Source organism: Vulpes lagopus, chromosome 4, assembly GCF_018345385.1.
Source record: "Vulpes lagopus strain Blue_001 chromosome 4, ASM1834538v1, whole genome shotgun sequence".
NCBI lineage: Eukaryota > Metazoa > Chordata > Mammalia > Carnivora > Canidae > Vulpes > Vulpes lagopus.
Window position 1 is genome coordinate 57,217,945 of NC_054827.1, and position 12,903 is coordinate 57,230,847.

The 12,903-nt window shown below is 39.7% G+C and overlaps 1 protein-coding gene across 1 annotated transcript in view; it reads left to right on the plus strand.

Moving 5' to 3' along the window:
* The window catches only part of CNTNAP2 (contactin associated protein 2), a 1,951,553-nt gene that overhangs the window by 1,212,255 nt on the left and 726,395 nt on the right, over positions 1-12,903 (plus strand). The gene's annotated exons all lie outside the window — the stretch shown is intronic.

The following is a 12,903-nucleotide window of genomic DNA, read 5'->3' on the forward strand; positions in this document are numbered from 1 at the left end:
AATTTCAGTTTGGAAATTATCTGAATGAATCTATAAGGGACAGTTTCCAGGACACCATTCCCAAGGTTTTCTGATTCATAAGATCTGTGATGGGCTCAGGGAATCTGCATTTTCACAAGCTTGACTTGAAGATTCTAGAATATTCTAATGCAGATGGCAGTGACCTTCCCTTTCATTCACTCCACCCAACCAGGAGATGGAGCCTCCCTGGGGTGTTACTCACTCTCTTTCCTTCCCTTGACTACATATGTTCACCAGATTCTGGGGACTGGAAGTCATTATTTAGTGCCATTTTACAGAGTGAACTCGCTGTCTGTTCTGCCTCAGTCTCGCCAGGATCATTTCAGTCACTAGCCACATGGGCTCTCCATGGCCGAGTGATCAAAGGGTTTCCATCACCTCATCCTCACCGAGACACAGGACATGGCCAAGAAGAAGCCGCTTCAGAATACACTGCCAAGGGGATTTTTGGGAAGAGGGAGTCCCCTGGGGTCCTCATACCTCAGCCATGGACAGTGGATGAGTGGAAAAGAAGAGTCTGAATCATCCAGTCCAAGGTCTTTCTTTGAACATTGAACACGTGTTGGCGATAACTACAAGGGAAAAAAAAAAAATCTTCTCCCAAAGTGAAATTACAACTTTGCCAATGCAGAGGAGATAAACTTCTCCTAAAGTTTGATTTAATAGTTTAAAAGTGACATCCATAGATTTTGAATCATTATTAATTCACAAATCCCAGAGCAGTGCAACAGTAAGTTTGCATTTACAAAAGATGCATTAGATGGAATACATGATATATGTTAATGTTTGCAAATTTTGTTTCATCACAGCACTTCATTTCCAACATGTTTAAATCGCATAAGTGTCCCTGTGACATGCTCACAGCTTACAAAATAATAACAAGAGAGGAAGCGTTGTCTCCCATTGCGAATCCAGACGAATGATGGTGAGCTGCTCTGGCTGTGCATACAGACGACTCCAGTCCTTTCTAGTCTTTCACCCCTCTGGCTACCTTTTTCATGTCAGTGACAAAAGGTGATACATTTAGTACATCCTGAATACCAACCTGGCACTTCTTTGAACCCTACCCAGCACTTTCTCCTTTTGTTCTGATCTTCATACACTATTTAAGAGGGATACCGGTACCAAGAATTCAGAGAGTAATGATTTCCCTCTTTAATTCTACGTTTCTTTAAGAAAGGAGTTCTTTCTTCCTCAAGCTGGTTTCTTTTTTTAATGAAAAAGCTAATTATCCTTTAAAGCAACATTTTTTTTTGCATTTGTAATAAAACCAGGAAGTAATTTAGTGACTTTCTAATAGTAAGTTAATGAGTTTTATCCAAGAGCTAGTATCATGTGGTGCATATTTTTTATGTGTACATAATGTTTCTAAACTAAGCTCAGTTGATTTTTTTTTTACTTTTATCAGCAAGAAAGGGAGGCTACAAACAGACTCATAGCTCCCCAATGTGCTTAATAGGAGTATTTAACAACATCCAAACGTACTCAGTCACTGTGCACGTGGGAAGCTCTTTGACACAAAATGACAAGGATCAGAAACAAATCACTATGTTAGGTATCAGAAAATCTTGTATTTCTTGTGTTCCCGCTGAGCTGGTTGTCCTTGGATAAAACCTAACCTATTTTCTTCACCCTTCCATGAATGAGAAGAATGCCTGTAGGTAATCTGAGTAGCGGGAGGTCTAGGCACCAATGTGAAACTACATAAAAGTTTGTTTATTTGCTTGTCTCTAATCACACCCAGTAGCTTCATGAGGTACGTAATCACCTTGTCAAAGCATTATAATGGACTGCATTTTCTTGGAGGAGTCTTGAGATGAAAGATATAAACCAAGCGCATTTTTGAGGGAAGAAATAATGAGCTGGATGACAAAAATTACAGGACAGGGATACCACCTAATAATGTACATTATACCCTAAAACATAGAGCATGTCTGCTACCATAGCAATGCCCACAGATCTCGGACGTATGTGCACACATGTCTCATCAAAATGTCCACACTCCACTTGCAGATGTGATCTTTTGAGATAGTTTCCCAGAACTACCAGGGATCATTTTTATTGAAAGAGGGAATTCCAAAATATATTTTTTTATAGATCTAAATCTTCAGCACTAAATATTCACATCACTAATGTAAGAAAAGGGCATCTATATGGATCAGAAGCTCATGCAATAACAGGGCCTGTTATAGTTCTGTCTTTAGAGTTTCACACCTGTCCCAGAATCTGGCAATATTCAACTTTCATAAGATAGTTTTCCTGTAATTAAATTCAGAAAAAAATCAAAACAGTAGGGAAGTTTTCAAGGTAATGTCATAAAGAGAAATTTGACATATTAGCTTACATACACTGGTTACCCATCAGGAAAGATAAGAATTTTTATTGTTTTATAAAGAATCTTAAGTTGAATTTAAATCAAAATACACCCTTAGTCTAGAGAGGCCAGTATTTGCAATATGAATATGACCTTTGGCCAACAATTTCTGTTTCTGGAATTCTATAGCAAGGAAATAAATAGACATATTTACAAAAAGACTTATGTATGACTTATGTATGATTTTCACCTCAGCATGGATTTGAATAATAAGAAATAGGAGCAAATGTTAATACCCATCCATAGGAATATGGTAAAATAGATGATGACATAATGACATCCTGGAAAACCATTAAAGTCACAAAGCAGAGCTGTATCGTTTGACACAGAAAACATAAAAATCCTACTCTATACCATATACAAAATGAAACTAAAATCAGAAATCATAGTTTAAAAATATACATACATAAAATGCAATAAAATTTTAAGTGATTTTTACCACGTGATGGATTTATGAGTCATTTTAATATCCTTTTTTCTTGTATCTTTATGTTTTATCTTAGCTGTACTTAAACTATTTTTATAATAGATAAAAAACATTTCCATTTTTTAGATGTTGTGGTGAAGAGAAGTAAGACCAAAATATTAAGTTCCTAATCGTACTTGAAATATCTATTTACTTATACAAATGCCTAAATGGATTGTGAACTCCTCAAGGAAGGAGGCTGAGTGCTAATTGTCTTTTTTCTCCCCACCCGGCTCTGCAAAAAGGAAAATAGTAAATGCATGGTAAATATGTTTCAAATAAATATGTAGCCTCGGTTAAGTGGCTTTCCCTCTTTGGGGCTCATTTTCCTCATCCACAAAATAAACATAAGATTGTCTGCTCACCTCGCTGGGGATTGCTGTGAGGCCCAAATGAGACAATGCATGTTGCCTATAAAGCACTCCAGGCGTACAAAGGAACATTAATTTAACCACAGTGTCACACTCACAGCCGTGATGAAGCAAGTTGTGTCCTCATCCCCAGGAAGAGCTCAGAGCAAAACCGTGAAGCAGGCAGAAGGAGCAAGCTGCCCACCTGGGCCTGCCTTCTTCACTGTAGGGATGCCTCTTTTCCTCCACGCCATGCACTTCCTTGCTTTATCTCCAGCTCTCATTCGGATTTAATCTCATGAAAACTGGGACTCGGGTTCAATGTGCTCCTACTGAGATTTGCATTCTCACCAGAGAATAGAAATTATCAGCCAAATGACCAGTCATTGTTTTTCCGTTTAGGGGAGACCCTTCCCCAAAATCCCACGAGGCTCACTAGCCCTTGTGTAAAGGCCAACCATCAGCCCCCCTTGGTGAGAAGTCCAGAGGGTCTTGGCAGGCAATGCTTCCGACTCAGCTCTCTGCTCTGCCTACAAAAACATCATATATCAGCTGAAACAAAATTCCACTCCTTTTAAAGAAAAGTGTCAGGTGGGAGCACCTGGGTGGCTCAGTTGGTTAGGCACCTGCCTTTGGCTCAGGTCATGATCCCAAGGTCCTAGGATGGAGCCCTGCTTCGGGCTCTCTGCTCAGCAGGGACCCTGCTTCTCTCTCCTTTCTCTCTTCTCTCTCTATCTCTCTCTCCAATACATAAATAACTAAATAAAATCTTAAAAAACCAAAAAGGAAAAGTGCCACATGTTATTAAAAGTTATCTTCATATTATAACTAAAACAGGAAAAATAGTATAGTAGGCTTTGCTAGTGTATTTCCATCATCATAATTATAACACTGTATTAGGCATTAAGAACCATACAAGGGCAGCCCCCGTGGCTCGGTGGTTTAGCACCACCTTCAGCCCAGGGCCTGATCCTGGAGACCTGGGATCGAGTCCCGCGTCGGACTCCCTGCACGGAGCCTGCTTCTCCCTCTGCCTGGGTCTCTGCCTCTCTCTCTGTATGTTTCTCATGAATAAATAAAATATTTAAAAAATAATAATAAATAAAAATAGAAACCCTGGGCTTGGTGTTTCATGTGTTTTTAAGAAGAAAAAAAAAAGAACCATACAAGACAAATATATTTCTTTATTTGGCCTTCTTAAGATATTGCAGTTTCTTAGATAGGGGAAGGTACGATATGAACAATAGACAAGCAGACAGATATAGACTCTTACATATATTATATACTTAATTTATTTTCTATGTTTTGTGTGTGGATTTTAAGTAGATTACAGTTTATTAGATCTACAAAATTATCTAAAAAATTGCAAGCCACTTAAAAACTGTACCATATGTGTATATTCTATATGTGTGTGTGTATATGTATATATATATATAGTCTTCCAATTTTCTAACATTTTATAGACATATATGTAGCATATGCATAATGTTAGAAAACTGGAAAACTATTTTAATCAGGACAGAGTCACAAACTAAACCTAGTCACATGCCTCACGGAATGCAATTTAATGGAGTGTGTTTTTAGAATAGCATGAAGTTAACTAGGCCAGGATTCCTGGAAAGGTGGGATCTAAACCGAATAAATTTGTGCATTATGTTGATCAGAAGGAGAGGATTATATAATCTAATTAGAACTTACCCACACCAGGCACAGAGAGGAGAATGGGCACTCCCAATTTTAAGACTAAGCCCCGTCTTTGGCGGCTGTCTCCACTCACACCCCACATCCGGTCCATCAGCTAATGCTGTGCTCACCGCCTCCATCACTTCCCCTCTGGGTCAGACACCACAGTCCTCACCCTGCGACTGCAGTGGCCTCCTGCCTTCTCTTGCCCCTGCCATACCACAGCCTGCTTTCATCACAGCACCAGGAGCGATCCTATTAAAATACATGTCCTGGTCACCCCAGGACCAGGACATGTATGGTCACCTCTTCTCAAAGACAGTGGCCTCCAAGACCCTAACCTCTCCCTCTCTGCCTTGGCTTCTACTATGCTCCCTCTTGTTTGCTCACCCGCTCTCCCAGCTGCTCCATACACACATCCTGGGTCATTGCATTTGTTGTTCACCATGACGCCCACCTTCATGATGAGCTCCCAGTCACTGTTCAGATGTCACCTTCTCTCTAAGACCTTCCTTGACAACCATATTTATATATGTCTAATTTCAGCCACTTCCCTTCACACTCATTTCCTTGTTGTTCCCAGCACAAATGAATGAATTTGATATTTATTCATATTTATGACCATCATTACCTCACCTAAGTCTTCCTTATGTTCCTTGCCTGCTTCATTTTTCTCCACAGTACTGTTCACTTTTTAATATGCCGTATGATTTACTTATTCATTGGATTTTTTCCTTGTCTCATGCAACTAGAATGAGTTCGGGAAGGTCTGCCTGTGTTGTTCATTATTGTATCCCCAACATTTAAAGTAGGGCCTGGCACGTTAGTAGTTCCCCAGTAAATATTTGCTGGATTAACGTAAATTCATTCATTTGTGCTGGGAAGAACAAGGAAATGAGTGTGAAGAGAAGTGGCTGAAATTAGACTTACTAGAAGTTAGTTTGGTAGATTTCCACTTGAAAAATATTGAGGGCTGGCACAGTAAGGCAGCACTTATGGGTGGCACACCGATAATAAAATGAAAATTACAAAGTAATGGAAGCTTTGAGGACACATCCTAAACAAATAGTCCCAAACAACTTCTTCCTGGAAAATAAAATCTTACTCTATTTCTGTTATTACAACAGAAACAGAGGATTTAGAAAATCTAGATAAGTTAATGAGAGATCACAAATTTTTTTGAAATGTTACAAGAAAACCTAATAAAACTCATACAATGTGAATGGAGAAAAAGCACAAACAAGTATTTCCAGGGGTGGATAAATATTATCTACCGCTAATCATATGTTTTGTACTTTTTTTTTAAAAGCTACTCATGTGTAGAACAACAACAGCAAAATAACAAATTAATCATAGGTTCAGAAAGACTTACTGTGTACAGTTTACAAATTAATTAGCTTTGTCTTAATCTTTTCAATTAAAAAAAAAGTGTTAAAGCATTAGTTTATTGCTTACTTCAGTGTTAAAATGCTGGTTAATTGTGAGACAGTATTAGGGGCTAATATTAAAATTCCATTTACAAGCATCAGGGAAACAAAATGCATTTAAGGCAAATCCAACTTTCCTAAGTCCATTTGCGCCGTAGCCGTGTGGACAGCTCTCCCGTGAGGCCTTTCCTCGGCTGACATGGCAGAAAGGGAAGAAGAGGCTGCCGTCAATTTACATGGGAAATGTTTGAGTGTTCCCAGAGCCCCCAGATAACTTTCCTTAGGCTTTTCTTATACCTTAGGACACTTCTTACTAACGGATGCACCAAATATCTTTGTGTCTGGTGTGAGACAGTGGTCCAGTCTCCCTCCCCTGCATGTGGCTGTCCCGCGTTCCCAGTGGCATTTAGGGAAGAGACTTGTCTTTGTTCCAGCGGATGGTCTCTCCTGCTTGGTCGAATATATGGTCTTGACCATCGAGTTGAGGGTCCACTTCTGGATTCCTCTTCTGTTCCATTGGTGGCTGTGTCTGTTTTTGTGCCTGTACCACACTGTCTTGGTGAGCACAGCTTTGCAGCGCAACCTGAAATCCGGCATTGTGCTGCCCCCCGCTGTGGTTTTCTTGGCTACTATTCCCGTGGCCATTCGGGGTCCTTTCTGATTCCACACAAATCTTCAGATGATCTGTTCCAGCTCTCTGAAGAGAGTCCGTGGTATTTCTGATAGGGATTGCGTTAATTGTGTAAATTGCCCATGTTGACGTTTTCCCAATATTCATTCTTCGGATCCATGAGCATGGAATAGTTTGCCATCTCTTTGTCTTCCTCAGTCTCTTTCAGACGTGTTGTGTAGTTTTTAGGGTATAGGTACTTGACCTCTTTGGTTAGGTTTATTCCTAGGTAGCACATGCTTTTGGGTGCCATCGTAAATGGGGTCTACTCCTTAATTTCTCTTTCTTCAGTCTCATCGTTAGCGTCTAGAAAGGCCGCCGATTTCTGGGCATTGATTTTGGACCCTGCCACACTGCCGAAGTATGAGTTCTAGCAATCTTGGGGTGGAGTCTTTTGGGTTTTCTAGGTACAGTATCATGTCATCTGCGAAGAGGGAGAGTTTGACTTGTTCTAGGCCGATTTGAATGCCTTTTATTTCTTTTTGTTGCCTGATTGCTGAGGCTACGATGTCTAGTGTTATGTTGAATAGCAGTGGTGAGAGTGGACATCCCTGTCTCGTTCCTGGTCTTCGGGGAAAGGCTCCCAGCGTTTCCCCCTTGGGAATGATCATTTGCTGTGGGCTTTTCGTAGACGGCTTTGAAGATGCTGAGGAACGTTCCCTCTGTCCCTACACTCTGATCAGGAATGTTGGATCAGGAATGGATGCTGTATTTTGTCAAATGCTTTCTCTGCATCTATTAGGAGGATCATCTGGTTCTTGTGTTTTCTCTTGCTGATATGATCAATCACATAATCAAGACAAAGCCCATATGCTCACAGACACAGCTCCAAGCTCTGGTGGCTGATGCTGGGATGCTGAGCAGGGTTTCTGGGCAACGTGCTGGCCTGGGTGCTGCCCCTGGAGCAGCTCACTGCAGGACAAATGCTGCATGCTGTTTTAGCTTTTTGCCTTTTTTTTTTCTCCATAGAAGCACAAATACTCTTAGGATTTGTTTTGATAGTGAAAACCAGTGCTAATGTAGGTCTTTCATAGAAGCAAAGCGGCATGACACAAACTTTGGAAGCAGAGATACCTGTACTTCTAACGTACAAAACCACACCGTGGCAATGTGTGTGGGAGTTTCACCATTTGACTTACATAGGTATGTTGGTGTGTGTACATATTCTTAATGGCATTAGTTTTAGCCACAAAATCCTAAAATACACAGTGGCGAGCACTGCTTGTAATCACACTGCCCCGTGATTTGCAAACTCTGAGCCTTCAGGTTCAAGTGTTTTCTTTCTAGTTCTCCATGTCAATTAGATAGCTGGGTTCAGCCCCCAAATATTTGTATCCAGACAACCTTCAGAGGTGATGAATTTTATTAAGATTTTGAATCAGTCCTGCTAAGATATTTAAAAATAAAATTGTAAAATAGGTTCTGATGGCATCAAAGGGAGTTGTTCTTAGTTCTGTGGAGACAGCCCTGCCTGTGGGGTTCTTAAATATTCCATGTTGTGGTCATGGGGAACTTCCTTGTCACATTTCCACTGTGCTTTGAAGGAGTGATGGATATGTGGAAAATGGGATCAAAATATAAATGTGATGACAAGTGGCAAACAGGAGCAACTATGAGAGATCAAGTTCAAACAAAGCATGAAAAAAATCAATTAACTGATGTCAGGGAAATTATTTCTAAAATGTGCAGTAATGTATGAAGCACTAGGGAAGCAAAACATGTAGAAAGCAAGTGTAGGTCAACTATTGAAAGCTCTTATGAACAAGAAAAACAAACAGAAAGACTCATTGGCACACGTTAAGAGTATGACATGGAATAAGGGTGTCTCTATCCGCATATTTGGCATTGGTTGTTTCCTTGTTAAAATGCTTAATTCAGGTCCCAGAAACTTAGATTTCAAGTTCTTAAAATAGATTCAGAAATAAGATTGAATGGAATTCGCGGATAATTTTCTTTTTTCCCAGTCATCTTAGTGGGGTTTTGTTGTTGTTGTTGTTATTGTTGTTTTTTAAAAAAATATTTACTTACTTTAGAGAAAGCAAGCACACAAGTAGGGGGAGGAGGAGAGGGAGGGAAAGAATCTCAACCAGACTTCACACTGAGCAAAGAGCCTGATGCAGGGCTTAATCCCACGACTCTGAGATCATGACCTGAGCTGAAATCAGAAGTTGTCCACGTAACCTATTGAGCCACCCAGGTGCCCCACTCATCATACATACTTTGGGTCTTAGGAAAAGAGAGAGAGAGAGAGAGATTATATCTTTAGAAAAATATTTTTTCAAGATGAGATCTATAATGGGGAAAAGTTGGAAAGAATTAAAAAAGCACAAAGAATCATCCATTGCATCACTTTTTTTTTTTTTTTTTTTTTTTTACATTTTTTTTTTCCATTGCATCACTTTCTAGAAATAACCACTGTTATTTGTGTTGACACATTTTCCGGATTTTTTTCTTAGTGCGTCTATATGTCAATTCCTTAAAAATCAAATTTAATTTTTGGTAACTATTAAAAGTAAGCACACAAAATTGAAAGATAAACATCTATTCTATAGCTGCAGCATTTCATAATTTAAGAAAGAGTGAAAATACACTGAGGGTAAGAAAAATGAAACTCTTTAGATAAAAAGAACTAATAAAATTGACCTAGGTCCATGTGATGTCAAATTTAAGGGGGAAAATAGAATAACTGAGAAAAAAAAGAAAAAGCAGGGAATGTGAGAGATTAGGGGGAGAAATAAGTTAGAGCAGGCGGGAAGCGGTCCAGCACACACATACATGAACATAGGCAGAACAGCTCTCTGAAGAGGCCGATGCTTTTCCATACCAGAAACTTCCCTTCAGGTCTTCAGGTGGGCGAGTTGTATGATGTTCTCTCTCTCTCAGGCATTTTTTTTTAATAAATGTCATAAATGCTGAAATGCCTAGCACTGAACAAAAGAGACCAGCCTTGTTTCCAGCCTTAGATGTTGTGCTTTGATTTCATTACCCGACCTTCTCATAATGTCCATTGCAATATCCTCTCAAAGAGACCTTATAAAAGCAAAGCAAACACCCCAGAACACATGTTTTATTCCTACTGCTGCTACATCAAATTACCACAAACTTATTGGCTTAAAATAGCACAGCTTTATTATTTTACAGGTTGGGGGTTAGGAGTCTGAAATGAGTCCCATTGAGTTAAAATCAGGGTGTCAGCAGGGCTGCATTCCTTCTAGAGGCTCCAAGGGAGACTCTCCCCTTGTCCTTCCCAGCTTCTGGAGGTCATGAGGATTCCTTGGGTTGAGGCCTTTTCAGCCATTCTCAAAGCCAGCAGTGTCTTGTCCAGTCCTTCTCATATGACACAACTCCAACATTGACTGTCCTGCCTTCCTCTTTCACTCATGAGAACCCTTGTGTTTATATTGGGTTCATCCAGATAATCCAGGATGACTCCCACATCAAGATCCTTAAATTAATCACATCTGCAAAGTCCCTTTCAATAGATTAGTTAACAGATTCATAGGTTCTAGGGATTAGGAGGTAGACATCTCGGGGTGGCCTTTATTCTGCCTAGCACAGAGAAAGCTGTATTCTGTGATTACTTTCAAGGAGAATAAATTCACAAAATCAAGTGTGTTCCTACCATGTCACTCCAGCAGAAATTAGAAAGCATTATGTGACCAAAGAAAAATCATAAGGTGTTTAGAAGGACCCCTTGGTCAATATTTTTCCCACTGAAGGGAGTCCTTCTTCCATGTCCACAAATGTGTCCATACTATCTTAGCACACAGGTTATTTTAAAAATCTCAAATCTGTTCGCCTTTTTAGGTCCTTATTTACATCTCCTTTGCTTCCTTTCGTCATTGTTCGCCCAAAAATCCAGTGGCTATATATTAGGAAACAAAATATTAGGAGTCTGGAAGTCCAGGCTATGAAAACTCAGTTAATTTTTTCAGGAAATCACATCCTTGGCAGTCAGTGAGGAGGTTGAAGATGTGTTTCGAATGTTAAAGTATGTCCATAGTATTTCAGATCAGGGAAGTAGAGATTCTATGGGAATAACTTGTCTTATAGCTCCCTGTACAACATCAAATCAAACAGAGCAGGAGATGCTTCCTACTTTATGCTGTTTTTATCTCAGCAGAATGATTTTATTTACCACATCTGCCCTTTAAATGCCTACTTTGAAGGAAGGCATCACACACCTGTGTGTGTCATTGCCTAGGTCGCTCTTTTCATGGCTTCAACTTTATTCGCTGTCCATTAGGTGGACAAAGGTGAAGTCCTCTGAGTTGCCAGGATACAGGCACTCTGATGTAACTACCATGGAGGAGGAACCCGCAAATGAAACAGAAGAGCCTGCATTGCATGTCAGTCCTTCCATCCACCCCTAAGAGAAAGGAACATGGGCTTACTGTTTCTCAAAACCCATCAAGAGCACTTGATGCTACTGAGAATTCTAACCTGCCCACAGATTTTTAAAACTTTCCCACAAAATTCTAATTCATTACACTATTCATTTCTTCTACTAATGTGTCTGTTTGCATTTCCTTCCTGTGCCTAAGTAGTCCCTGAAGGCCCACTTTTTACCCTGTTGGTGGAATTCTGTGAGCAGGGAAAGTCAGGAATTGGGAGCCCTACTTGCTGATCCCTTAGACTGGCATTTCTGGCAGGCATGGGAGTGACAAACAAGAATATATCAAGGGATAGTTGCTCCTTTTTTTTTTTTAACTTAACATGTATGTTTTTATATAACATTCTTATACAAATTTCATTTGAGAATCTGGGGCATAGATCTGATATAGTGTTGTTTTCCAGATCAAAGGAGCAGAAAAGATACGCTGTCCTTGGCATTCTAAATGAGGTTGTGTGTATTTATATGTAGAAAAGAGATAGAGACTCAGAGACAGGGAAAGTGAGGAAAGAATAGAAACCACTCTCAAAGCCCTGGCACTATATCCCATGTATATCAGAGAAGTGAAGATGCTAGACACTCAGGAGGCCTCAACTAGTTGGGTGTGTAGAGACCATACGCAGGACTGGCAGGGGACACAGGGGAGTGAGTTGATAAAAAGTTGGGTATCCTAAACTGAAGTCCTTGAACTTTATCCTGGAAAGTCTTGATTTATTAGGGCTGCACTTCTTAACATAACAAGAAATGATTATGTTAGTAAGTTACACACAGAGAGGAAAGAAATTTTCTGTGACCAGTTTACTTCAGTGAACATTTTTTAACTCTATCAATTTAAGAATTTCTAAATATTCCAACGTGTGCCTTATTTCTCCAATTTTTTTTTTTTCCAAATTATTTTATAACAGAAACTTTTTCTTGTGGGCCTGGAGATTCCAGGATCTCAAGGGATGTGAGTTCCCCAAAACATAGTTTAGAAAACGCTGTTGAGGATTGCCTAGGTGGCTCAGTGGTTAAGCATCTGCCTTCAGCTCAGGGCATGATTCTGGAGTCCTAGGATTGAGTCCCACATCGGGCTCCCTGCATGGAGCCTGCTTCTCCCTCTGCCTATGTCTCTGCCTCTCTCTCTCTTTCTGTCTCTCATGAATAAATAAATAAAATATTTAAAAAAAAGAAAATGCTGTTGGAAAAGTCTTACAGAAGCACCCAGATTCTTGACGTGGTTCTTAATCTAATCTGTAGTGTGACTTTGAGCAAATAACTTTATTTCTTTGGGCTTTCTTGTTTTTTACTCGCAAACTAAGGAGGTGGAGAAAAACCAAACAGTCTCTATATTCCCTTGCATAGAGGATTGCATTTTCTATGGAAAATATCCCCAAACCAGCCTGTCTGGAATACAGATATCAAGCTTGAGGTTAAGTTTCACATGCAAGGATTAAATCGGTGACAAATGGCATGTTTAAGAAAAATATGTAATCAACTGGAATACTCTAATGATGTATTAGGCTTAGTACACATCGCC